Raw genomic sequence first — 27,513 nt, 5'->3', positions numbered from 1 at the left:
TTTTTGTAGATTAGTAGGATGAATCCTATGTCCATCCTACCTCATAAATTGTTTTCTTAGCCCATACTTTACTTGTTTACTTTCTTAATGATCGTTTTGCCATATATAAAATGTTCGTTTCCTCTGCAGCCCATCTTAATGTGGTTTCATTCCACTCAAACTGATGCTTTCAGGGTTCCCAGCAGCCTCCACATTGAATTAGTATGGAATTTTCTGTCCTCTTGTTCAATCCAGTTGTAAATCCTTTATTTAATCTCTCAGAGTCTCAGTTGCCATTTTTGGATGTGAATATGAGAAAACACTCCCAGCTCTGCAAGTTAGTTGCAAAAATTAGAAAGCATTCATGCACAGCACCTGGCACAGTGCCTGCTGTTATTACTGGTCAAAAGCCTGCCCGTCCACTTGTTGTCTGTGTGCTCTGGCTCCAGCCCCCCTGGGAAAAATGCTGCTATTCACAGGAAGAAGAAGAAGGAGGGGGAGAAAATGGAGGAGGAGGACCAAGGCAAGAAGGAGGGGGAGGGGAGGTGAAGTCGGCACTGATGCTGGCCAGGTGTATCCCTGGAGTTGTACTAAACGCTTCTCAGAGCAGCACAACCTGGGGCTTCCAGATATGAAGAGCATTAGTAACGATAACAAGAATCGTGAACATTTAGGGAGAGGTGACTACTCCCAGACACCTTGCTGAGTGCTTCATGAGGAAGGATGCCATACAGATGAGGCACTTGGCCCGTCTGGCACCTGTTAAGAGCTCTGTATGAATCCGTAGTCACTCTCACCGCTATCGCCACTCTTATTTTACAGGCAACATCTTATGAAACCACTCCACTGCTTCCAGGCAGATGGATGGGGAGCAAGGACCGACCTGTGCATCCTGTCCCCTATCAAGGGACCTGGGAAAGCCATCTTTACTCCAGAATGAGTCGGCAGGGACCAGATGGAAACTCATGGAAAGTTCTGCCCCATGGGAGAAGGCCTTGCTGCTGAGACTTCAGTGAAAACTGAGGCCTGGGGGCAGAACCCTGACCAGGAAGCATGTTGCTTTTGGCCCTCACTGAGTTGCCCTAATATTTAAAAGTCAAGACAGTTCACCTTGAAATAGGGATTTTCAGCTTCTGTTGACACTTGTCAACAATGAGTATCTCTCAGTGTCCTTCCACCAGTGGTTTCACTCACTTTGGATGCCAGCCTGGCCCTAAAGGTATCTGGGTTCCTGACCCCTGAACCCAGCTCCCTGCCCTCAGGAGAAAAGGTCTCCCGTGAAACAGACGTATATATTCTGCTAAACAGAGAATTTTTAGAAAGCACCTGCTCAGTATTCTCTGTCTGACTCCAGAAGACATAGGCCTGGTTTAATTCTCCTTAAAAAGATGATAAGAAGGGAACAGCCCCAGAAGCAAGCTTGTAGATATAAAGAATGGAGACAGATATTATATTCACACTGAGAGAAAAAAAAAATTCAGGCTCATTATTGAAGGAAATCAAATCAGTAAAGCTGGAGATGAACTTAAGCAACCTCATGAGATCACAGAGGAAATGAATAAAGAGATTAAAAAGATGAGAAAAGTATGATAATAGAGGCGGAGGACTAACCAAGGAGATTGAACCCATGAATAAAAGCTACTCCTGACAAAGGACACCCTAGATATGAGTATGATGCAATAATAAAAGGTATTAGAGAAAATTTCCTGACCTGGAAATGGATTTGTCAACCGGAGAAGGGAGGATTTACAGTTTCTGGGCAACATTAATGAAAAGAGATGGATACCAAGACAAGGCTGACGATTATTTTTTTATAACTTCAAAAACAACAAGAGAATCCCTTTGAGCTTACCCTCAAAGAAATGAATGTCAGGTGGGTTGGCCTAAAATGTCTCCCCTGCTATATTAAATTAAATCTCTATTGCCAAGAGGCAAACATTGGCTGAAGCAAAAATTCATGGGTCAGGAATGACAGGCCCCAGAGAAGCGACACAGCAAACAGTTCATTTGTCAGCTTCTGTAGGGGGAGGGGATGGTTCATCAGCATGGAACAAATTTGGCGACTTACACAGGAAGCAGCTCCTAATATCTTGGACCCAGGATGCAGTTCTAAGAACAAGACTCTGATGCTTTGACAGGTCAAGCCCACAAGTCTCCCCATCAGATGGTCTGACCTCCACTTTTGACTGATGTTAGCATCTAAAGGCACCTGTCCACCAGCTAGCACGGTCCTTGGGATTGGAATCATACTTCGCAAAAATGTCACCAGGGGCAGAGATACAGTTCCCACTGACACCATGGGGGTGAGGGTGCTGACGTGTCATAGTGAACCAGACGCTTGGCAGGGTGGTTTCATTTGGGCAACACCACATGGGGGACCAGGCTGGATACAGAGCTACATGTGCACCAATTCCAGGCCCCCACGAACCCAATGTGCTCTGCCTGCAAGAGTCTCTTTCCAGGATCTAAAGCACTGATTCTGAACCCCAGCTCTATCCTGGGATGCCCAGTATTTGTGGGCCTTTGTTCTAGAGAAGACAGAAGACCAACAGGAGTCTGCCGAGTACCTGCTGGATTTCCTATCCCTGCATCCCATCACGTGGACCTCCTCACCATCTACCTGACCTCCCAGACTCCAGGAATGGTCATTCACTTGGAATGTGGCTGGAGGAAACTGAGGCCATTTGGACTTGTCCACGAAGCAAAATCTCAGCTAACAGCCCCTGAAGTTGAGGCAATACCAATACTTCTGCCAATGGAGAGCACAGCTGAAGGCTGCCCTGTCTGACCGTTTCTTCAAGATTCCCCTTAATCACAATATTGTCAACCTGTCTTTCTTTCTGTTTACACATGACTTCTTTTCAACTACCTTCCTGTGTTGATATTTTTCTAATTTGAAATGTTTAACTTCAACGGTTATTTTGGCAGTAGAAAAAGCAATTTGCATTTGATATAATTAAGCAATGGCCCATTGATTTACTCACCGCTATACATTACGCCTCCTCTTCTCATTTACCATCTTAGTTCCTAATGAGTTTATCCTCAAACAGGGATTTATTGATGCCTTGAGAACAACAATTCCAAAGCACCCAGAGGCCCATCCCAATATGAGCCAAACTGGGCTGAGTTATTCATAATTTAGATATCGCCTCGGTATTGTGTTTCCTGCTATCTTTACTAAATGAGTAAAAGAAGAATTGGAATTTGAGAAAAGAGCCAGGTTCTGGCTTTCAATATACTGGGAGTGAAACAGTGCTTCTAACAAAATCAATTCTGTTCTGACAGTTAACACTCAATTCCCACACAATGTGTGTCATTTAATAAGTAAACTGCTGCTCTTTTTAATGAAGCCAAAAAGATGATGTATGCCGTCTGAAGCACAATTATATCCCCAGAAACAGGGAAGGAATTGCTAATTGCAAAATAGTTCACATGGCAACCGCTTGATAAATGAAGCTGAGAAAAACAGCCTTACGCTTCTTACGCATCCTTCTTTGTCTCTGGCAAAGGAAAGAAATTTGAAAAGTCAACTCGACATCTCATTTTGGGTGTCAGGTGGCCCTTTTTTTTTTTTTTTTTTTTTTTTTTTTTTTGCAGTACGTGGGCCTCTCACTGTTGTGGCCTCTCCCGTTGTGGAGCACAGGCTCCAGACGCGCAGGCTCAGCGGCCATGGCTCATGGGCCTAGCTGCTCCGCGGCATGTGGGATTTTCCCGGACCGGGGCACGAACCAGTGTCCCCTGCATCGGCAGGCGGACTCTCAACCACTGCGCCACCAGGGAAGCCCTCAGGTGGCCCTTTTTATAAGGTGGGTCTCTTTATAACCCCAGCTATGCTGGTGGCTAGGACCAACACCAAGGACACAGACAATGAAAGGAGACACCTCACAGAGGAAACACTCTAAATCTCTTCCAGCAGCTTCTTCCTCCAGCTGCTAAGTACAGCCATCTCCAGTTTGCTCCCAGGGATTGCAAAGTCAGGAGTTCTCCATTCCCGGGGCAGTTTGACACCTGGGGGGCTCAGGGAGCCATAGGAATGAACAGTCAACTCTGGGGTTGGGCTGTGTGTGTTGGGGTGCAGCAAGGTTGTCACTCCTGGTCCTGACACTGCTCTAACTGGTGTGGAAGAGCCAATCTTCCATGGAACCAGGAGGCCTCCCAAGAATGTTCAACTCTCCTTACTGTAAACTCTGAGAGGGTCTCTGCCTACCATATGCCCATCTATGGAGAGTTTCTATTTTCATGTCTATGAGCTACTTCTTTGTCGACAGCCAACATCCACTTTGTCCTTCTCAGGCCGTGGGTTATAGATGAGGCTCAATCTGCCTCAGACTTTAGGACTGAACATGGGTCCTGGAGGAAGCCAGTCAACACTTTGCACCCCCTGATGTCAATGACTGGTTCAGTGATGGACACATGACCCAGAACAGGCTTATCAGAACCAAGGAGATTCAGTTCATCAGCTTTTGTTTGAACGATTGGTTGGAGGACTTCTCCTCCAACGGGTATATACAACCTGAAGTTTGAACAGCCATTTTTTAACAATGTGATGTTCCCTTCTCAAATTCCTGAAACTGATAATATCTGCTTCTTTTTTGTACTGTTCAGTCTGACAAGTGTATTGACTATTTAAATAACAAGCTTCTCAATTGTATTTCCGTCCCCAATTTTATTGATTTCTGTTGTTAACATTATTATTTCTTTTCTTCTGTTTGCATTGTGTTTAATTTGCTCTCCTTTTCCTAGTTCCCTAAAGTATAAGCTTAAATCACTGATTTGAGACTTTTCTTCTTTTCTAACATAAGCATAATAACCATAACATAGTTCTCCTTTGCACCTGGAGAATTCCTTCTTTCTGAGTGGTGCCCTTCCATTACCTGAGAGTCACCAACTAATTCCCCGTCTGCCAAGTGTCCAGGCAGGGGCTCCCTGTGTGAATGGTTGAAGGAGGCTGTCATGAATGAATTTAAAGATACTTTCCAATCGAAGGTTCTAGATTGGATTTTCACTCTACTGACAATTTCAGACTTGTCCTCTGGGCCCTGAGCATAACAGATCAATGTCAAGACAAATTAAATACATGAGGCCTCTAAAAAACAATATCTCTGGATAAGATGAGCCTGCATTTTAATTCTATTATATAAATTCCATTAAAGAAATCTCCTAAGGAAAGAAGTTATAGTGGGGATTGTTAAAAATGAACAATATTTTCAAAGCAGGCCAAAGAGCTGTAAATTCTCTTTTTAGTTAAAATCATGGACACCTTAACTCTGCCTATATTTACAAGCATTCACCATACATCTTCCCTCGAATGGCTTCTCTGAGTTCCCACTAACTCTGGAGCCCTTTTTGATAATTTCCTTTATTCCTCAGCTCTGTTTTGTAGGCACGCTTCAATAGTTGACACACACTCACACAAAAACCATTGCAACTTTTCTCTCTGGAACACATTGTTATTGTCCAAAGGCACAGTTCAACCTTGTATCATGAAAGGAGGTATTTTTGGTTTTGCATCATTATTTGTATTCATGTATAATTCAGGGCTGCCTGACTGCCAGGTTTCCTAGAGTTGCAGAGGATGGGAGATGGGGATGTAGGATTTGAAAGTCAATCTAAATATTTTAAAGTGAATTGCATAATGGTGGGGGGAGGGAAGCTCAACCAAATAAAACTGTCACGATTGGCATGGTGAAGAGTTTCTTTATGAAATTAAAAGGACATTTGCAGGAGTGTGGGTGATGCGAAACCTGAGTGCACCTGAAATCCTTCATATGGGTGATGAAGTCAAGGTCACCTCACAGACAGCACGCTCTGACCTACAACAATTGTTTTCATATTGTCCAAGAATTTAAGAGACCCATGATGCTTAATAAGTTTCTGTGCTGTATGCATCCTAAGGCAATAGATGTACTTTATAGTTTTAAAAAACAACAGCTCATGGATAAACAATGGTTCTAATGCAAAACCCCTCAGGCTAAAGATCCAGTTCAGAGCCAGCCACTCCCTGCCCTTCCCTCAACACATTTAGAAGAAGCAAATCCTGTTCAACACGCAGCTTCTCTCAGCCAGGAACTTGAAAAGCTGCCTTTCCTCAGCCTTAGAAGCAAATCTATAAAATCTTACAGAGAGAAGGAAAATAATTAGTGGGTGGTAAAATAATAAGTGAGACAAAATAATAATAAATACAATTTTCCAGGCTCCTTTTTTTAAAAAAATAAAAATAACTTTACTTTTATTTTTATTTTAAAAATAACTTTTATTTTAAACTGTGGTGATATTTTGGTTCAACCTTCATTAAAATTTCTTTTTAGTTCACCAGTATATAATCTTTTCTTTTTTTTAGGTAAAAGTAGCAGGATATATATGTGAATTTATGAATATTGATGACCTTTGGATCATGGAAGAGTGTTGATTTAATTTAATTTTTTGTTGTTTGTCTTTTAATTTTTTTAATTTATGTTTTTGACATCTTTATTGGCATTTAATTGCTTTACAATGGTGTGTTAGTTTCTGCTGTACAACAAAGTGAATCAGCTATATGTATACTTATATCCCCATATCTCCTCCTTCTTGAGCCTGCCTCCCACCCTCCCTATCCCACGCCACTAGGTCGTCACAAAGCATTGAGCTGATCTCCCTGTGCTATGTGGCAGTTTTCCACTAGTCCAGGCTCTACTTTAATTCCCACAGTTGGCTTCATGTTACAGGCATGATAGCAGCTGGCTCCAGGTGTCTTTGTGGCAGGAAAGTCCCCTAAAGCCTAAACTGGCTTCCATCCCTGAGATTCTACAAAGGCTCCTGGACTCCTTGTCATTCCTTTGCTGAGGGGAAGGACATCTTCTGAGTAGGGCCTGGAACCTACCATGGGTCACAGACAAGACCTGCAGTTGCTTCCATAGCGTTCTTCCAAAATGAACAGGAAGCACTATTGAAACTGAGCAGGACCCTGGGGGGCCTTCACGGGGACAGACCCCCATGTCCCCTGCCTCTTGTTTGTAGTAGAGCTTTAGCCTCCTAGGCATTCCCCAAGTTCCAAAGAACAGATTTAATCAGAGAAGTGAGAAAATGCAAAAACAAAGGAAAACAGTCAAGCAAGACCCAAGAATAATAGTTTAGCCATAAAACAAAGTCAAGGACCTTTAGTTCCTCCTCAAGGGCTATTGATAATACTCTGAGCCATATTCTTGAGCTGTCTTGCAGATGCTAAAACCCTCACTAGGTGGAAGAAGTTAACTGCATGCTGACCACCAGCACGTAGACCACAGACTGGTTGGAACCAGAAGGGTGATGATTGAGATTCCCAAAACATCACCCTGTTATCTCTCTACCAACCAATCAGAAGAATGTCCATGAGCTGATCACACCTACAACCCTCACCCCTAATGTTGCTTTTAAAAACCCTTCCCTGAAAGCTATTGGGAAGTTCTGGTCTTTTGAGCCTGAGCTGCCCATTCTCCTTGCTTGATGCCTGCAATAAACACTGTACTTGCCTTCACCACAACCTGGTGTCAGTAGATTGGCTTTGCTGCTCATTCAATGAGAGGACCCAAGTTTTGTTCGGTAACACTATAAGTCTCCCTAAAGGCCTCCTCAACCATCTAAACTTAGAACTAATGATGCCCAGTAGAGTTGTACAATTGATTTATTTTTATACCTAGAATGAAAATTATTTCACAATTTGAGATAAAGTTTCCACTACAACTTTCTTAAGAAGCAGTAACAGGTTACTGTAAATTTCCCCTCATGCTTAAGTGTATTTACTGGTTCTTAGATTCCCCAGAGCAGAATCCCAAAAGCTTCATGCTTTCAAATTGAGGGACTCTAAGGGTCTTGAGGTTTTAGTCACTTCACAACAAGATCTCCATCAGGGGTGTCCTAGAGCCAGCGCCAACCAGCCCCCACTTATAAGAGCAGATTGGGAAATGTTCTAGGATTTGGTGAGCTTCATTACCATTATTACAAATTCAATGATGCAAATTTACAACTAAGTAAATTATATTAAGAGAAAAAAATAACAAATGTTCAAAACTCATCCCTTCCTAAATATTTTACTATGGGTTAATTATCTCTACTTTGAGGTTATTTATGTCTTTTGGATCTTTAAGATGGAAATATACAACAGTACTGCACCTCTCTTCCCAGCTCTGCATTCAATGATAGATTGAAACTGATCTCATTAGGAGTATTTACACCAGAGTAATCAGCAAATGCTACAAATCAAGGCTTTCTCCCCCCACTAAAGATCCAGTTGTTAAACATTTACTAGCACACTGCGGATCTCCAACCAGAGCATAGGGTTATAATTTTAGGAAGGAGAACATGTTCTGAGACCAGATTCCCAGGTACCACACACTGAACTTTCTGCTGGCACAACAAGTGCAGTGCAGGGCTCTTAGTTTCTAGCAGTTGATGGATGAGTGTGCAAACTGAGAGCTTCAGGTCCATCTCATCACAATTGAATGCCCCAGGCTGATGGTCTGAAGGGACAGAATGGCCAGAAGCAGGACAATCAGTGCCCAAGAGATGGAGTGGTCTGTTTTTGCACCATATTCGAAACCCAGGTTGGCCAATGTTTTTTAGCCTCTGAAACTTTTTTTAAACAAAGGTTTTTGCAGGGGTGTGATACGTAAATCAGATGCAAGTGAAGCTGCTCAGTGACAAAGTGGGAAGGGGGTCAGAACGCACTGCCCACTGGCTCTGAATCTCCTTTCTAGCTCCCAGAGGGACTGAAAGGGGAACTCCTTGTCTGCAGGGTGCGCAGCATGGAAACTTGCACCACAAAGAGTGAAAGCTGAGAACAGATGATGTTGATGTTCAAAAACATGCAGTAGGGCTTCCCTGGTGGTGCAGTGGTTGGGAGTCCGCCTGCCGATGCAGGGGACGCGGCTTCGTGCCCTGGTCTGGGAGGATCCCACATGCCACAGAGCGGCTGGGCCTGTGAGCCATGGCTGCTGAGCCTGTGCGTCCGGAGCCTGTGCTCTGCAATGGGAGAGGCCACAACAGTGAGAGGCCCGCGTACAGCAAAAAACAAAAAACAAAAAACAAAAAACAAAACACGCAGCAGCCTTGTTTCCACCCACAGAGGTAGTTTTCCCCAGAAGCTGTTTACAGAGGTGGCTGGTTGCACCTGATAACCTGAGGTTCTCCACCATGAGAATGTTTCAAATGGAAAGAAGGATTTTGTTTAATGACTTCTAGGCCCCAGTGAAAAGCCTGGTTCCCACACTGACAGCAGGGAAGAGGCTTACCCAGGTTCACTCTGGCCCCAGGCATAGCATCCTCCAGGGCAAGTGGGTGAACGTGCATAGGAAGCCAGGAGAGACCATGGGGATGGTTAAAAGTCCCGGAAATGCCTTGTTCAAATGTGTAGCCGGCACCTTGTGAGAAAAATCCCAGCCTCGCCAACCATCGCAGGGAGATGAGTAAGATCACAGATGAGCCTTTCCTTGGGGCTTCTCGAAAATTATCCAGCACTGTCAGATGAGCCAGGCGGGGTCTGCGAATGGAGTGAGATTACCCACAGATCTGTCCGCAGAGGAGAGAGAACTGCATACACGTGCGGAACACTTCCCAGCACTGACGTGGCCTAACTCTTGACAGTCATCATAAAAGCCACAGGCTTGGTTAATCTGTGGGCTTCATGGTTTTCTTTCAGTACTGTAAGAGTCTCTAATTCTGTACATTTAAGGTATAAGAAGAGCCATAGTATACATATATACCCCCTTTTTTAGATTTCCTTCCCATTTAGGTCACCACAGAGCACTGAGTAGAGTTCTCTGTCCTATACAGTAGGTTCTTATACTGCTTAGCCCTCTTGCATCAAGGCTGCATGTGTTTCTCAATAAGCAGAAGTTTATACCCTGCTGTTGCTTGAAACTGATCCAGCCTCTTTATCAAGTCACCATCCAGAGAGGCTGGATTCGCCTCTCCCTCCAACAACGCAATCACTCCCAATTCCTGGGGCTCCTGTCCCACTGCCACTGCTGCTGGTGCCAAATCTTAATGGATAAAGAATGGGCTTGGTTGGGTTGAGAAGAGATGGGGGGTTGTGAAGAATAAATCATGTTCCACCCAACTTCCTCACTGTAAATTCCAAAAGAATCACTCTGGTTTTGTACATCAGTCTCTGTGAGTTGGGACGGTGTGTGTCCCTTTATCCTGTCTGCTCACTTCAGGTAAAATAATCTTTTTTAGGGTAACTGAATTGGGGGTCTCTTTGCAGAGGCAAACTCTGCATTTATTTCATTCTGTCTTTATAGGTGCAGAGTTCTTATCCCCAAATTTAGGCTCTCAGGGGGTGTGGAAAGCTCCACTTAAGCCTAAAGTCCCAGGCTGAACTCTCCACTCCAGTCCAAACATAGAAGCCTGAATTTGAGCCACTGACCCGGCTACCAACCTGGTCCCTAACAGGATGGACTTTTATATCCAGTAGGCTAATGTCCCTCCTGAGATGGGCCTCCAGGTAGAAGGAGAAGTGTTGGAAATGGAATCCTACACCCCTAGCTCCTTTCACAGACAAACACTTCCAATTCCAATTTAAACAGAAACTGAACTAAGAAAAACATTTTACCCCTGAGGATAGGTACGTGCAAATAAGGTGAAGCAAAACAAAGAAAACCTGTGTGCCTTGGGTTAAACACCCAGGGCTGTTTACCTCTCTCATCATTAATGCCATCTCTGCCTAAATATTTCCCTGGGGGGCCACTGCTGGTGACTCACAAATCTTCCTCCATTAAGGGAGGAGGGATGTTACAGTCTTCATTTTATCACAGGCTGCCTCTTGATAATAAGACGGATGCCCAGGAGGTTACCTGTCCCCCACAGGTGAGCCTAGACCTGAGAACCCTGCCCCATTTCCCCTCAAAAATACAAACCAATTTCATAAGAAATTGACAAAACAAGCAGTGCCTCAAGTCTGGATAATATTTTTATTGTTGCAATCCAAATTTTCAGTGTCTGGTTAACAAAAACCTTACCTCTTTTGTATAAATATTCCAGAAGACTTCTGTTCAACTTGCAGCTCTGTTCCCTGATTGCTGCATAAGGTCTTAGATGAATCCAAGAAAACGTGTTGTTGAACATTAAATTCTCCCAAGATTAGAAACCAGTTTAATACATATTTAAGTATTCTGAACAATAACTCTCATTGATAGTGTAGAAATGCCAGGTTTGATAACATGCTCATTTACAGAGAAAGAGATAGGGCAGGGATGGGACTAGGAGTGGAATTATTGACTCTGAAAAAAGAAAACAGGTGGAAAATTAAGAATTGGTGATGGGATGGACAGCCTAACATTTGTCACTACAATTCTATATAAACCCTCTCCTTGCTGGGGTTCTAACAGTAAAAGATCCATATTCCTCTTTATTTTGCTCTCGTCTACCTCCACTGTTTCTGCAAAAGCTCGTTACCTTTAAGTTCTCATGTATTCAGCTCAACCTAATTTAGAAGAAAAGGTAACACTAGCTACCATTTATTGAGTATGCAGATAACTTAGCCTCTATGATTTCATTAATTCCTCAAACCAGCTCTGCAAGGAGGGTTGAGAGGCCTGAGATCATGGTGGTGGGATGACCCCATCACAGCCCTTGGATAATGGAGCCCAGCATCCATTATGTCACAGCCAGAGGACTCTTGTGGGTACCAAATGGGCTTGGCTGGACTACTTCAGTTTGGGGCTTTGAGGAAAAGCACAGGGAGTCTTACCTTCTCCTGGATGTCTTCTCTTTGATGAAGCAAATATGGTAGGTTCTACTGAGGTGAGAAGAAAGGAAGACACAGCATTGAGTTTATATGAAGTTCAGCTTGAGTTCATTTACTTCCAATGAAGTAAATGTTCTGGGGTAGGAATTACTGAGGACTGAAAAGAAAACTTTCTTTTTCCCCTAGAAGCTGATCGAAGTTCAGGTGATGGATTAGTCAGAATCAGTGTCAACAAAACAATGTGATTCAGTGGTGGAACATGTGGCTGAAAATTAGTTTTGTTCATCTGTAAAATGGGAATGTTATCATAAACCTGCCTCTCAAACCTGAGGTCAGGCTGATACCTTCAGAACTCCTTGGCGACTTTGGATGGAAGCAATGCCTCGTTGGTCTTTTTGTTTTAACATTCTTGGATTTCATTGTATTCATTAAAGACCCACCAGACCTGGGCATCATGGATGTAATGAGTAGGCTTGAAAGGCCTCTCAAGAAAGAAACTCAATGAACTAGAAATACACGATATCATTAATTTAGACAATTTGGGCAATTGCCTCTAGACAACTTACCCACATTACAGCTTATGTTTAAGTGTATTTTTAAATTAGTTAATTAATTTATTTAACAAACAGGTCTTGTGCACCTACTGTGTATCGAGCACCATGTTAAGCACTGGGAATGCAGTAGCAAAAAACATCTACACAGGGGCTTCCCTGGTGGCGCAGTGGTTGAGAGTCCACCTGCCGATGCAGGGGACGTGGGTTCGTGCCCCGGTCCGGGAGGATCCCACATGCCGTGGAGCGGCTGGGCCCGTGAGCCATGGCCACTGAGCCTGCACGTCCAGAGCCTGTGCTCCGCAACGGAAGAGGCCGCAACAGTGAGAGGCCCGCGTACCGCCCCCCCCAAAAAAAATCTACATGGTTCCTGCTTTCGTGGGTCTTACAGGCCCTCACATCTCATTTATGATACCTGACTCACATCACCTCTGGAATTAAGCCGCACTCAGCCACAAGCCCAAAGCTAAAAGGGAAGACTGCTGAATTCCAATTGCACCTGAGGAAAAGCTTACCAGAAACAGAACGCTTTTGGAGGCTGATACCATGAGTCAGCTTAAAAGCTGGGCCATCCATCATTGAAGGAGGAGGGAGTTCCTGACCAGCAGACAGGGTGGGGAGGGGACACGGACGCTTTTCAACCATGGTTTCCTGAGTGGGTTACCATGCATGTTTGCATGAGCTCAAGACCTGTCCCTGCCAACATGCATGAGATGCCGACTGAAGTGGGCAGCTTGTCTGACACCGTGAGTGAAGCTGTGGGTTCTGGTCAACCACCTCTGTTTAATGAGGGCTGGCAACCATGTGTGTGTTTGCGTGTGTGTGCACACTCATGTGAGAATCTAGGCCCAGCCCAGGTGTGTGTGCGTGTATGGGTTTGTATGTAAGTGTGTGGGAGGGTTCTCTGCAGATGCAGAACTCTGTGAGTGGCAGTCAAAAAGGCAATGAAAGATGCACAGCCAGCTTTGTGGGCCTGTCACCTGTGCAGCACACAGGACCCGGGCTCAGTCTAATTCTCTGTTGTCACCATCTTGAAATTCTTTATAATTTTTTTAATTTTTTTTTTAATTTTTGTTTTTTTATTTTTTTAAATTGAGGTGTAATTTACAATGTTGTGTTAGTTTCAGGTGTACAGCAAAGTGATTCAGTCATATACATATATGTATATGTATGTATGTTTCAGATTCTTTTCCATTATAGGTTATTACAAGATATTGAGTGTAGTTCCCTGTGCTATACAGGGTTCCTTGTTGTTTACCTATTTTATATATAGTAGTGTGTATCTGTTCATCTCAAAGTCCTATCTCTCCCCCAACCCCAGTATTTTTTAACAAGGGGCCCACACTTGCATTTCGCACAGGTCCCACTAATTATGTAGCCCATCCTGGGAGCGGGCTGCAAGGTGAGAGTGTAAAGGGTGATGTGGAGGCTTCAGTAGGAGCCAGAGCCGAGTGAGTCCAAGTTGCTGAAGAGGGACACTGAGCACTGCCGGGCCAGGACACCCCTCACTTCCTGGGGAAGTGCACTGGGACGCCTCGTGAAATCAGATGGGAACCACCAGGACCAGAATAGCCACCCAGGGCTCAGTGCTGAGCAGGGCAGTGGGGAATATGAAACCTTGATTAAACATTTACATTGGCAATTAGGACACCGTGGCTACTGGAGTTTGTCCTAAAACATTCTTGTTACTCAAACCAGAATTTCCTGTTCTTCGTGTTTTAAAATGAGCATGAACCAAGTCATGAAAAGAGGGAAATTCATCTTGACCTGGAAAATGGACCGAATTCCAGTAAGTCACAATGGAAGAGGTGGTTCAGGATGGATCAAAGGCATCATCAAAGGCATCGGAGCCAAGATTTGAAGGCATCATCAGGACCAGAAAATACACCAACTTGGTTGCCCAGGTGGGAGACAAATGAAAAACATAACATGAGAAAGGTAGGTCGCAACCAGATTGTGGACGTCTTGGCACGTAGAGTTGAGGAGCTTGAATCCTTTCCTTAGAACAGCAAGACAGAGGCTGCTCCTTGCCTGTCCAGGAGCCATCTCCCCCTCTTCCTTAGCAGGAGAACACACATTTTATTTGGGGTAGCACTGCGTCTCACTTATACACCCCATGCCCAGCTTCCATGAGACTGAGGTCTGTGGACAGTGAGCTGGAGCTGGAAGGGGTGGATTGATGGACCCATGAGATGAGTACCCTCCACCCTTCTGCCTCTCCTCTTTCTGTTGTTTGCATACAAATGTGATGCCTGGATCCTTGCAGGAGATGATCTTGAGAAGAGAAGCCAGGTACCAGGAAGGTGGAACAAAAAAGAGGTGGAAAGTGGTACATGGAAGACCCTTTAAAGGTCTTCTTGGCATCAAGCAGAACCGGTACTCTTAGAGCACATCGTGGTGAAGGCAACGGGAAGCCCTGGATGTTTCTGGGCAGAGGCAATTCGTGATTCAAGTAATAGAGTTTGCGTTGGGGTTTGAGGGGACTTAGAGGCATGAAGATCAGGTTGGCAGTGAAGGTGAGGCATCGGAATTAAGGTGGGCAGAGTCAGAGAGGAGAAGAAATGTTTCCCAAGACAAGGTGAGAAGATGAACAACTGTCTTGATGGGTATTGATGCCATGTTGGTCGAATGTGAAGGCAGGAAGAGAACTTTATTGGAAAGAGCGTTTGGGGGAAGGTAAAATAACTCCATATGTAGTGAGTTTAAGTGTCAGTGGGAGAGCCAGCAGAACTCTCTAGTAGATTGCTGGAGATACAGAGCTAGAGGTTGGGAAGATATTAGGTCTGGGTTTGAGATCACTTATTTAGAGAAGATTTTTGACAAGAGAGTGTGGAGATGAAGAAGAGCACATGGAGGACTCAGAAAAATGTGCTGACTCCCTTACAAAAGGAACATCGCCATGTTGAGCCATTTTGTCTCTTGGGTCCAGATCCGCCCTTCTTTGCCCAGCCTTGTGATGCTGGAGCTGGACCCTGTAAACATTTCTCCTTTTCCAGCTGTTGGAATGTTAGTCTTCAACAGAGGATAACACTGAAATGACCCTTGAGGCCATGATAGCAGGAAGACCTTCCCTTCCGGGTTCCCGTTTACACCAGTGTTACTCAGCCTGGGGGCCCAGCAGCCTGAGCAGAGGAAGTCTCTCCCTGCGCAGAGCTATCCCTCAGGCCATACCTCCCCACCAGTGGCCACTTCTGAGCCATGCCAGACTGCCCACACCCTCTGTCCATATGGGCTGCTTCTAAAGAGCAGCCCTGACCAGTGCCCTCTGGCAAGTTCCTTGCACAGGGCAGGTCATGTGTCCCCCGGGTAGCCACACCCTCTTCGAGGGGGTCTGATGCTCAGAGGGGGGTTGGGGGTGGGTGTCTCCTGGTCTTTCGCTCGTTTACTGTTCACTCTTCCTCATCCCGGAGGTGGGAGCTGCTCCTTTGCACCTGTTTCTTCAGAAACCCTGAGAGTCCTCCTTTACGTCTGCTAGTAATTACCTCCTTCTACAATACTAACAAACAATTCATTACATTACATGTTCCCTGTTCATTAAATAGTGTGGTTTCTGCCTCCAGGACTGGATTCTTACTGATAGCTATGTGGAAGAGAGATCAGCCTTTTTCTAATTGTTTATTCATTGTAGCTACAATATGTAAATAGAGGGTAAGAATTTTAAAAATGAAGAACTGTCAAAGGTCAGAGCTACAAAGGTTAGTACAGACTGAATTGAATTACAGTGATTTTTCTGCCACTGGCACATCCCCCTTGCAGGAAGGCTGCAGAGGGATTTAAGCATCAGCTCACGTTGGACTGGATGGAGCTGAAGGTCACCCCTAACCAGGAGTCTGTGATTTTACTACGCATTCTGGATCTTCTTCCCCTCTAATATTTGGCTCTCAGCATCCTGTTAGCCTCTCCAAGGTATCATTATAGTTTGGTGTTATAAAGCCACGGATGCAATACAAGAAAGGTGCCCACACGTGTTGTTAAATTAGTGTTTCCCTAGGGATGTTTCAAATGAATCAATACTATTACCCAAGTTACTTTCACTTCACAAGCACAGAGATTTGAAATTTCTGAAAATACTCTAACCATCAACAGTTGAAGATTTGGGGAAGCTACGCGGCCATGCTGCGAGGTTGTTCTTCAATTGCAAAAGAGGCTTCAGTGTCATCCACCCACTTCTGTGCTGGTCCATGTAGCTCATCTGGGGAGCCTGGGTTGGAAAGACAAGCAGAATTTTGTCAAGATAGTCATGGTCGATCTGGGAAAAAGTCCCTTTAATGTCTGCTAGACCTTGATCAACCCTTCCCGTGACGAAAAGGTAATATCAGCTTATTCTCTTCTGCACACATTAGCTTCACCACGTGAACGTGGGACACTGTCATTTTTGAAATTCTATCCATATCCATCTATAAAAGTCTCCCACTGCCATTTAACTCCTAGTCGCTGCTTCTTGATTTTCTAATAATTTGACCTTCAATTTTTATGTAATATTATTCAGAGAAAAATGATTGCTGTCAGTTTTCTATCACTGTGAACTCTCGCCTTTAGAAATTGACACTGGGGGACTTCCCTGGCGGTCCAGTGGTTAAGACTCCGTGCTCCAGCTGCAGGGGGCCCGGGTTCCATCCCTGATCGGGGAACTAAGGTCCTGCATGCTGTGCAGCACAGCCAAAAAAAAAAGATTAAAATAAAATTAATATATGCTCCATTAAAAAAAAAGAAATTGAAACTGGTCCTTTTGTCCCATTAATTTTTCCTGGGATTTTACTTTCATGTAATTTTTTTCTCTTTCTCTTTGTTTGTAGTCAATGCTTATATACCTTTGTTCTTCATCTGTGTGTGTGTGTGTCTGTGTGTGTGTGTGTGTGTGTGTGGTTCTTTCAATGATTACTTTTTACATTAGGCACTTTAGATATGCCACTTTCATTTTCAGTGGCTCTCTGTTATGAACTGAGTTATGCTCTCTGCCCCCAAATTCCTGTTAAAGCTCTAATCTCCAATGAGATTGTGTTTGGAGATAGGGTCTTTTTAGGGAGGCAATTAAGGTTAAATGAGGTCACGAGGGTGGGGTCTTAATCTGGAAGGACTACTGTCCTTATAGGAAGAGGAAGAGATACCAAAAGTGTCTCTCTCTCTCTCCATCCTCCCTCCCCCACCCACTCATAGAGAAAAGGCCATGTGAGACACAGCAAGAAGGCAGCTGCCTGCAAGTCAGGAAGAGAGGCTTCAATAGAAGGTGAATCTGCCGGCACCTTAATCTGAGACTTCCAGCCTCCAGAATGGTGGAAAATAAATTTCTGTTGTTTAAGCCACCCAGTCTGTGATACTTTGTTGTGACAGCTCAAGCTGACCAACACAGCCTTTTAAAATATATACGAATGGGGCTTCCCTGGTGGCGCAGTGGTTGAGAGTCCGCCTGCCGATGCAAGGGACACGGGTTCGTGCCCTGGTCCGGGAAGATCCCACATGCCGCGGAGCGGCTGGGCCCGTGAGCCATGGCTGCTGAGCCTGTGCTTCGCAACAGGAGAGGCCACAACAGTGAGAGGCCCACATACCGCAAAAAAAAAATAAAAAATAAAATATATATGAACGGATTTTGCTTTTTGATCAATTTAAGAATTTTTTAAAGGGCTGTCAGACACATTTACGTTCAATTTCTTTTGCTAGTTAAGACTTTTTTAAAGGGCTGTCAGACACATTTACGTTCAATTTCTTTTGCTGTTATGTTCTTTTTAATCGTTTCTTTTAAAATATTTCACTTGTCTCTTGCCTTTCCTCTGTGCCCTAAGTCTCATTTCTTTCACCTTTGCAGCTCTATAAAGCATATTTTATGTTAATTGAGACAATGAAGATACAGCCTTTAAGCCACTGGAATAGAGGTGATTGTTGAACTTATGGGAATATTTGATTGCCTGAGAAAGAGAGTGAAGCAAAAAAAAAGAAAAGAAAAGAAAAAATAGAGGACATGGGGCAATCTTGGGGGAATGTGTACATTAGACAGAGGGATGGAGCTGTAACAGAGGTGCTGGAGAGCTCAGATTATGTGAAACCGCAGGTGCAAAGTGGGGAGAGAGCTTCCAGAAGACAAGTCTAGTTACAGGCTCCAAGGCTTCGGGGGACCAACCAAGGTTTAATTAAGAAAAGATCCTTGAGATCTTTTTTTTTTTTTTTTAACGGTACGCGGGCCTCTCACTGTTGTGGCCTCTCTCGCTGTGGAGCACAGGCTCCGGATGCGCAGGCTCAGCGGCCATGGCTCACAGGCCCAGCCGCTCCACGGCATGTGGCATCCTCCCGGACCGGGACATGAACCCGCGTCCCCTGCATCGGCAGGCGGACTCCCAACCACTGCGCCACCAGGAAAGCCTGGTCCTTGAGATCTTGAGGCATCACCTTTAGCTAAAAGGTAGAAGCAAAGGCCAAGGCTCAGTGAGTGCTGAAAAATGATTGTAAGTAAACTCCACTATTCTTACAAGACCTTGAACAGAAAACGAGAAGAAAGAAAAAGGCTTACAGCTTCAGGGGACAGCTGGTATAGGGCCATGGAAGAGACCAGGACATGTGTATTCATATTGGAGACAAGACAGATAAGGCAACGTGGAGAAGGTATCCTTCATGGAGCGTACAGATAAGGCAAAGTGGAGAAGGTATCCTTCATGGAGCGTAGTCTGCAAAGACATATGTTAATAGCTTTGGGGTACCGCTGAAGAATGAGCACCGTTCTCCCTTCATTCCTAACTCGAGAATAAGCACTAAGCATGCAATTCATAATAGACTGGATTCTACTAAGCTTCCCTTGCTGATGTAAAGGGCTCAGAGCAGGGTCTGCCAGAGCAATCTTGGGGAAAATCACTTTTCAGCACAAGAGGGAATGGGGGTCATCTGCAAGTCAATGGCTGCCATATCTAAATCCAGTGACTGTCCTGGAAGAGTCTAAGGATGAACAAATACAGCATTTGGGGGGTGAGATCCTTCATGTTTCTACCTCATCTGTGACTCACTCTGTGAGATTTCTAATTTAACCAATATTACCTCAGAAGCTGAGTGACCTGTCCAAGGAGGTAGAGTCGCCAGATGATGGGAGCAACGCTCCAATCCTGAGTCCTTGGCTCTGAGTTCAGTGCTCTTTTCACAACATGACACTCCTTTTCAGCACTCATCTCCTCAACAGCCAAGTTCCATAAAGGGGATAGAACAAGAGGGTCTACATGACAGACCATAAAAGTGACAGAACTGTAGGAGCTCCGCACTCTTTGGCACACCATCTCTCACGTTGAGCGATCCACCCAAGTTCACCACCTTTATTCCTGGAGAGAGTGTTCTTGCCAGAATCTTGCCTCCTTTCCTACAACTAAGGGCCTCTGTAGGACAACCTATAAAAATCCTAACGTCCCATCACCCCTTTCCTGGGGGTTAAAGGCAGCCCTCTTCCCCTCCAGGCCTCGTCCACCATCACAGGAGCCTCTCAAGCAGAAGCCGCCCAAAGTCCAAGGGAGAAAGAAGCGGGATGGAGGGAATGGGGTGTGAGAATGACCTCAAATACTATGACTCACAACTCAAACAAAGCCGTGTGGGTTTGTTTTAGCCAGTAGCTTTTAAAATAGTCACCAGAATTGCATCATTCTAAGATTGTTTTAAACATAAGATTACACCAAATTCAAATGTCTTTAAATTCAAGTAGAAAACATATATACGTAATTTAGAATCCCACAAGGCTCAAAGGTCTGTAGAGCTTGATTTAAAATGTATTTAAAAACTAAAAAGAAATACAAAACCCAGGCAAGTAATCATCTCGAGTGGGAGCTGCTGACATCTGACATTCGAATGAGAAAAAAGTAATGTGGGTGCGTATCTTAACTCCTGCTACAAAGGCTACGTGAGCTATGAGACCAGCTTCTTTATTAAGTTTGTAGCTCATGATCCAGTGGCTCTGAAAAGGTCCTCTTTTGGCTCAGTGAGTGTGTATGTCTGCAGCAATAGATTTCTTATGCAAATACAATCTCTGGTTCTAAATTATCTCAGTTAACTGGGATGTTTACTGGATGAGATTTCCTTAGTGTTATACATTTGTCCACTCGAGAAATATTTAGAATTAAGCAACTTCAGTTATTAGGATCTTAACTGTCTTCTTTAGAGACAGAAATCTTTTAACTCTAGAAAGATTTAGAATTAAATATAAAAAGGCTTAAGAAAGACAAAACCAAATCTGTACATGATGGGTAACTTAATACACTTGTATCATTTAAAAGAATGCAGTTTATTAGTGTGATCACCTTCTTTCGTTCTTTTACATTACATGATTGATGCGTTAGTTTAGACCCTTCATTTTAATTTGAAATCTTAACAAATGTATCTATAAATTTAGAACATTTGAGAGAACTTTAGGCTTTATACATGTAAATTTAAACAAATTATTTATCTAGGGAAGATTTTTGTTATTACATTGCTTTCAAAGATACAGTAATAAGACATAACTGATTTCTCAACAGAAAGAGTGGGAACCGAAAGGCAATGGAATGGCATCTTGAAAACACTGAAAGAAAACAACTGCTAATATAGAATTATGTACAAGCAAAACTATTCTTCAAAAGCAAAGGCAAAATAAAAGCAAAGTCAGAGAAACAAATACTGAGAGAAGTTATCTCCAACTGATATAAACTAAAAGAAATATTAAAAGGAATTCTTTAGGCAGAAGGCAAATGATTCCAGGCAGAAGCACAGTAAAACAAGAAGGAATGATGAGCACTGCACTGGGTGAATATGTGGGTAAATTTTAAAATATTGCTTACTGTATCAAACAAATGATAATGTATCTTGGGATTTAAAATATAAAATCAAAATGCGTAGTAACAATATCACAAAAGTCAGATAGGGTAAATGGATTGAAAGTGTTGTAAGGTCTTTGCATTATGCTGGAAAGGATAAAAATGCTGATACGTATTAGATCTTAATAAGTGAAGGATGTATATGATAATCTCTATGTTAACCACTGAAAGAATAATAAAGGAAGGTACATCAAAAATGCTAATAGAAAATAATGAGGGAATAATCGTTGATTATTCCAAAGGAGATATAAAGGAAAAGAAAGAACAAAGAACAATTTTCCACTATATATACTTTTCAGCAGATTTTATATTTCTACTAACTTTGCCCTCCTTTTTCTATTGTAATAATTATCCTACCTGTGACTTGATCTCTGTGAACACCATCTATCTTTCTACAACTTTTCTCATTTAATATTTATAAAAACCTTGGAAGTTAGGTACTATTATGTATATTTTACTAGTAATGAGACAAGTGAGTTCAAGTAACTTGCCCAAGAAATAAAAACCAGTAAGAATTTTTATCTTAAACCATAACCTCACACTAATCTGTCCCTACAGAAACTCAGGGGAATGGGACAACCTACAGGACAATGGTGGTTTGGTAGACCAAGCCCTTTGGGGCTCTTCTGACTTGTGATCCATTTTGCACCAGGCATTTAAATTCAACAGACACTTACTCAGTTTATTAAAAGAGTACCATGCTAGATTCTAGAAATACCCAAACTACTTAACCTCGTTGGCCACTCTAGCTGAAAGCAGAAAAATGAGGTTGTTAGGGTTTTTTTTTTAATTATTAAACTTTTTATTTTGAGATAACTATAGCTTCATATGCACTTGTAAGAAATGATACAGATAGATCCTGTATACTTTTTACCCAGTTTGCCCCAATGGTACCATCTTGCAAGACCATAATACAATATCACAAAGAGTATATTGACATTGATACAGCCAAGATGCACATTTCCATCACCAGATCCTCATGTTGCCTTGGTATAGCCACACCCACTTCCCTCCTTCCTACTCCTCAATCCCTGTCAACCATGAATCTGTTCTCCATTCTATAATTTAGTCACTTCAAGAATGTTATATAGTCACTTCAAGAATGTTATATAGTGGAGTCATATGGTGTGTAAGCTTCTGAGATAAGCTTTTTTTCCTCAACATGATTCCTTAGAGATTCATCCAGGTTGTTACATGTATCAATAGTTTCTTCTTTTTTTATTGCTTAGTATATTCCATGGCGTGGATGTACCATAGTTTGTTCAGCCATTTCCATGTTAAAGAACATCTGGGTTTTTTCCAGTTTGGGGCTATTACAAATCAACTGCTATGAACATTTATTTGTCTACAGATTTTTGTGTGTATGTTTTCATTTTTCTTGGATAAATGCCCAAGAGTGCAACTGATAGGTTATAGTTGCATGTTTAGTTTTTTAAGAAACTCCTGAGCTGCTTTATAGAGCAGATATACCAGGCACTTCCACCAGCAATGTGTGAGTGATATAGTTTCCCCACATTCACTTGGTATTGCCACCATTTTTATGTCAGATAACTCGAACGAACCTGTCATTTAGATTTCAACATTTATTGATTACTTTCATTCGATTTGAAATCTTCCTGGTTCTTGATGAGTGATTTCCATTGAAACTTGGATGTGTAGGGTAGTATGTTCTGAGCCATTGTGTCTTATTTAAACCTGTTTTTGCTGGCTTCCTCTGACATTGAACCAGTAGAGAAGCAGGGGTGCCACCTTGCCATTGATACCTGAGTGGGGAGGGCTCCTTGTTACTGTTGGAGGTGGGGGAGTTCTAGCACTTGCAGGTCTCCCTTGATGCCTCCCTGGCTGGGACACAGTAAAGCCTTGTTATGGCTTCACTGACACCAAGGGGAGGGTGGCCTCATTACCACTGGATGGTAGAGAAAGCCCTGACTCTCCCAGTGGGGAGAGGGGTGGGCTCCTCATTACTTCTCGGTGGGAAGGAAAGTCCAGCTTCTTACTCAGCCTTCTCTGAAACCACCCTGAGTGTTGGAGCCTTTCCTGTCTTGGTAGGCTGCCCTTTCCTGGTCCTTTGGCCAGAGAAAATAGGCTTTTGTTGGGGATTTTGTTTGTCTGTGCCTTTCCAAATTACTGGCTCTTCAGCCCCAAATCTGGGCTATATGAGGCAAAAAGGGAACCTGGGAAATTGGTTCTGGTCTGTCTTCTCTCCACCTTTCAAAATCTCCTTTATGTGTATTTTATATATAATGTCCAGGGTTTTTAGTTGTATTTGGTAAGCGGAATAGTATACCTACTCCAGCTTCACAGAAGTGGAAGTTGAGCAAGAACTAAGTTTTTAAGGGTCTGACCACCAATTCTGACGTGGGGTGGGGGTAGGGTTTCCAACCTCCAACAAGCAATGCTCCTACACTAACTGGCTATCCTCACTCCAATTCCATTCTGACACTGTCTACCTGGAGAAAGCGTCAGATCTCACAGGTTAGGGGATCAGTCCTACAAGACTGCCAGTCACAAACCCAGGTTGTCACCTGTGCTCCTGACCAACGGTTATAAATGGGAGGGTTTAACAACCCCCCACCCCCCGCCGTCACCTTGTGTTGGATATAATTTGCTAGAGCGGCTCACAGAACTCAGAGAAACACTTTACTTACTAGATTACCGGTTTATTATAAAAGGAAACTATGGGGCTTCCCTGGTGGCACAGTGGTTGAGAGTCTGCCTGCCGATGCAGGGGATATGGGTTCGTGCCCCGGTCCGGGAGGATCCCACATGCCACGGAGCAGCGGGGCCCGTGAGCCATGACCTCTGAGCCTGCGTGTCCGGAGCCTGTGCTCCGCAACAGGAGAAGCCACAATGGTGAGAGGCCCACGTACTGCAAAAAATAAAAATAAAAAATAAAAAAAAAAGGAAGCTATGCACAGGGCAAGGTCTGGGGAAAGGACACAGAGCTCCCCCACCCTCTCCCAGAGCTCCACTCTTCCCACCTCTCCACCTGTGCACACACCTGGAAGCTCACTGAACCCTGTCCTTTTGGGGTTTTATAGAGGCTTCATGGCATAGGCATGATTGATTAAATCATTAGCCATTGGTGACTGAACTCAATCATCAGCCCCTCTCCTCTCCCCATAGGTCAGCTTTACCTGGTAACCCGTCCCCAATCCTAGGTGTTTTCCAAAAGTCACCTCATTAATGTAACAGAAGACACCTTTATAGCTCTCATCACTTAGAAAATTACAAAGGTTTTAGGAGCTCTGTGCCAGGAACAGGGACAAAGACCAAATATATATTTCTTATTATAAATCCCAATATCAGTTTTAAAAGTTCATTTTAACCCTAAAAGCATCCATGGCACCTCTGACTGATGGGAGCATTTAGCCCCAGCAAAGAAGAGGGAGGAAATGCTTATGTTGTCCTTCTCGGGGTCATTCTTGCCATTGGCTGTTTGGTGTTCAGTCCCCTCATTCCTCAGCAGCCTCTAGAGCAACACAAAACATGCCAACCAGAATGAATTGCTTGGATGTCTGGAAATTAGCATTTCCAATTCAACTCCAACTTCTCCTAATGAGTCTCAAGCTGTCTTTATGGCAGGTTTAAGCCCGATTTGTCCCTGCACTATCTATCAAGTCAGAGAAGCTAGCTGTGATACTCTTGTCCTAAAAGAGGGAAAGGATGTGGTCCTAGAATGGACATCAGCAGCCTTCAATCAAGGTCCACACTACCACTAAGTAGCCATGTGACCTGGGCCCTCCATGTGACTTGATTCCCTCAGTTTTAAATATATATATCCCCATATCCTCCTATAGACCTTGGATTTCATTGCATAGGATAGAGGAGCCCCAGGCATACATGTAATATAACAACCAAAAACATGACAAAGGGTTTGAAGCCAATCTTGAGCTGAGTTACATTTATATGCTAGTTTCCACAGGGTCAATCCATTTTCAGTGGGTTCAGTGGACAGGGTTTATATTTACAGGAACAAGGGGTTATGCAAGTCCTGTGCTCAGGAGAAACTGGTAGGTCACATCCCTTTGCACTTATTAGCATTAACAATTGGCGATGTCTCTTGTCAGAGAGAGTGGTCCAACACCCCTCCCCATTCTCTTGGTAAGAGAAACCCTGTTTCAGGGAACCCATGCCTTATGCATTATGAGATGAGCCCATTTTTCTCCATTGTAGAAGACACATGACCCAGCCCTGACCAATCAGAGTAGCCCATTTTCCTGGCTGCAGTGACTGGTGAAGAAAGTGCATGTGACTGCAGCTGGGCCAATCACAGTCTTTTCTAAGTCCTGATGTGCAAATCTAAAAGAGAGATTGACAACCTGGGGCTGCCAATGCCTACCCCTCCTGCCCTGCCGAGAGAGACCCCGAAGGGTGGTTCCACACAGAGAAGAAGGTGGCTAAGAGTAGGACTGAGGGCGATGCTATGGTTGGGGGAGTTCCTATGAGGAAGTTCCTTACATTTCTTCTAATTCCAAGATTTGTTTTCCACGGGGAACTTGGGAGGAGTGGTTTGCTAATAGTGAGCTCGCTAGAAACAGCCAAGAGAAGTCTCCATATTCTCCCAGCTCTTCCTGGGTGTAAATGAATCCATTTCCAAGTTCAAGAGCAACAATCAAGAACAAACCTGTCCTCTCAGGCAAAGGCTTAACTGTGTGGCCAAAGCACTGATTCTCTGAAAGCAGTTCATCTCCTGTTTCTGAAAGACCATAGAACCTATGGCTCTTTCTAGATATCACCTTGCTCCAGGCCCAGACCTTCAGGCCAGGAAGCACCACCTTGACTTGAAGGGAGAAGAGCTTACAGAACCTGTGTGTACCTTGGAGGAAAGCCCATCTCCAATCTCATCCAAATTCTAGCAGACTAACTGCTTGAATTCCATACTCCCAAGAACCCAGGGCTCTGTACATTTTATAAGACAAGTTCTTTTAAGAAAAGTGAGACAAAGACAATTTTATAAAGAGTAATTTTCATGAGAGAGAGAAAGGTACTATAATTTCAGATCCTGGAGGCAGACTGGTTACGTTCATTAACTCCCTGGTCATACCAGAAATATAAGCAAAAGTGTTAGTGAAATCAGTCTAAATCAATCCTTGCACTGGGAGAGAGAAGCATGGCTGTGTATTGGGCGTGAGACCTCCAAATTTATCTTCTGTAGAACAAGTTGATTGTACTACATAGGGATGGCAAAGGGGTTTCAATTCTTGCGTCCACTCTGGACAGTTGGTGGGGCTGCTCGGTGAACAAAGAGTAGGGAGGTGCATGTGGCCTCAGTAGGACAGGGCCTGCTCAGTGATGCCTCCATGGAGATGAGCAGCGTGGAATACGCAGTGATGCACCCGAGGGCTAGGTTACCAATTACACGTCTCCTCAAGCCCAGTTGGCTCTTAGGACTGTCTCTGATTCTACAGATGAAGCGTTGATGCTGCATGAGTCCCATGTTCCCTCCAAGAGCACAAAATCCCCTGTTTCATTAACAGGCAGACCACAGAAATCTCCTTCCTGAGAATCTTTTGTCATCGGAGCCCAAGCTGAAAGCTATGCATGATTTGCTTGCAAATGACTCAAGAATCACCATTTTACTCTATCTCAGGCAGGCTTGCTCTCGGGGTCTTGGCTCTGGAGAAGTAATGGAAACTCATGGGAGATTTCAGGTGCTATTTTTCCAACACCTTCCTTCTACAAACTTCAACCGATGGACGCCAGGAATGAAGTGGGATCCAAGCAGAGCTTTCACCCACTGAGCAGAGCCTTCACCCACTGAGCAGAGCCTAACAAGGGCCAAATGCAAACCCTCTTTAAACTATGTTGGAAGCCCCCTTCGTCCTGAGCCCAGGATGGAGGGTCGTACACCTCTCCCTTCAACTGTCAGCAGGGGGACCTTCCTGGGCCAACAAGGTTGCAAGTGAAGACCCTGCACGCAAGGGAACAGAGCTGGATCTCCCTGGGCAGGACCTTGCCGTTTGCTCACTGGTGGGGAGAAACACAATACAGGCTGCCCCAGGCCTTACAGGATGGGAACTGGGAGAGAAAAGCTGGTCTGCCTTTCTAACACACCCCAGAGTAAAATGAACCAATCAGGCATATCCACTCTGAGGGATGGGGCAGGACTAAAGATTTCACTCCAGATCTTCTCAGGGCCAGGAGCTGGGGGGAAGTTCTTGTTTTGGGGGCAGGAGGAAGAACACGGGAGAGAAAGCAAAGTGTTTCCCCTACACGAATCAACCGTGGCTCAAAGTGATGAGCCCAGGATCCCTTGTGCTCCGACAGTCAGGGGCCGCTTGTGCTGTGTGACACGTGAGACAGGGAAGCCAGGGTTAGTCCCCTCCCTGCTGAACCCCGACACGAAGCAGAGTCCTGACCCCATCTCGCCCCCAGCCATGAAGTTCCCTTACAGGAGCCTCTTGGAATGTGATGGTGGGGCCCGACCTCTCTTCTCCACAGCAGGAAGAGGAAGTAGGCCAGGTAC

This window comes from Mesoplodon densirostris, chromosome 8 (genome assembly GCF_025265405.1).
Source record: "Mesoplodon densirostris isolate mMesDen1 chromosome 8, mMesDen1 primary haplotype, whole genome shotgun sequence".
Classification (NCBI taxonomy): Eukaryota; Metazoa; Chordata; class Mammalia; order Artiodactyla; family Ziphiidae; genus Mesoplodon; species Mesoplodon densirostris.
This window is presented reverse-complemented; position numbering follows the sequence as displayed.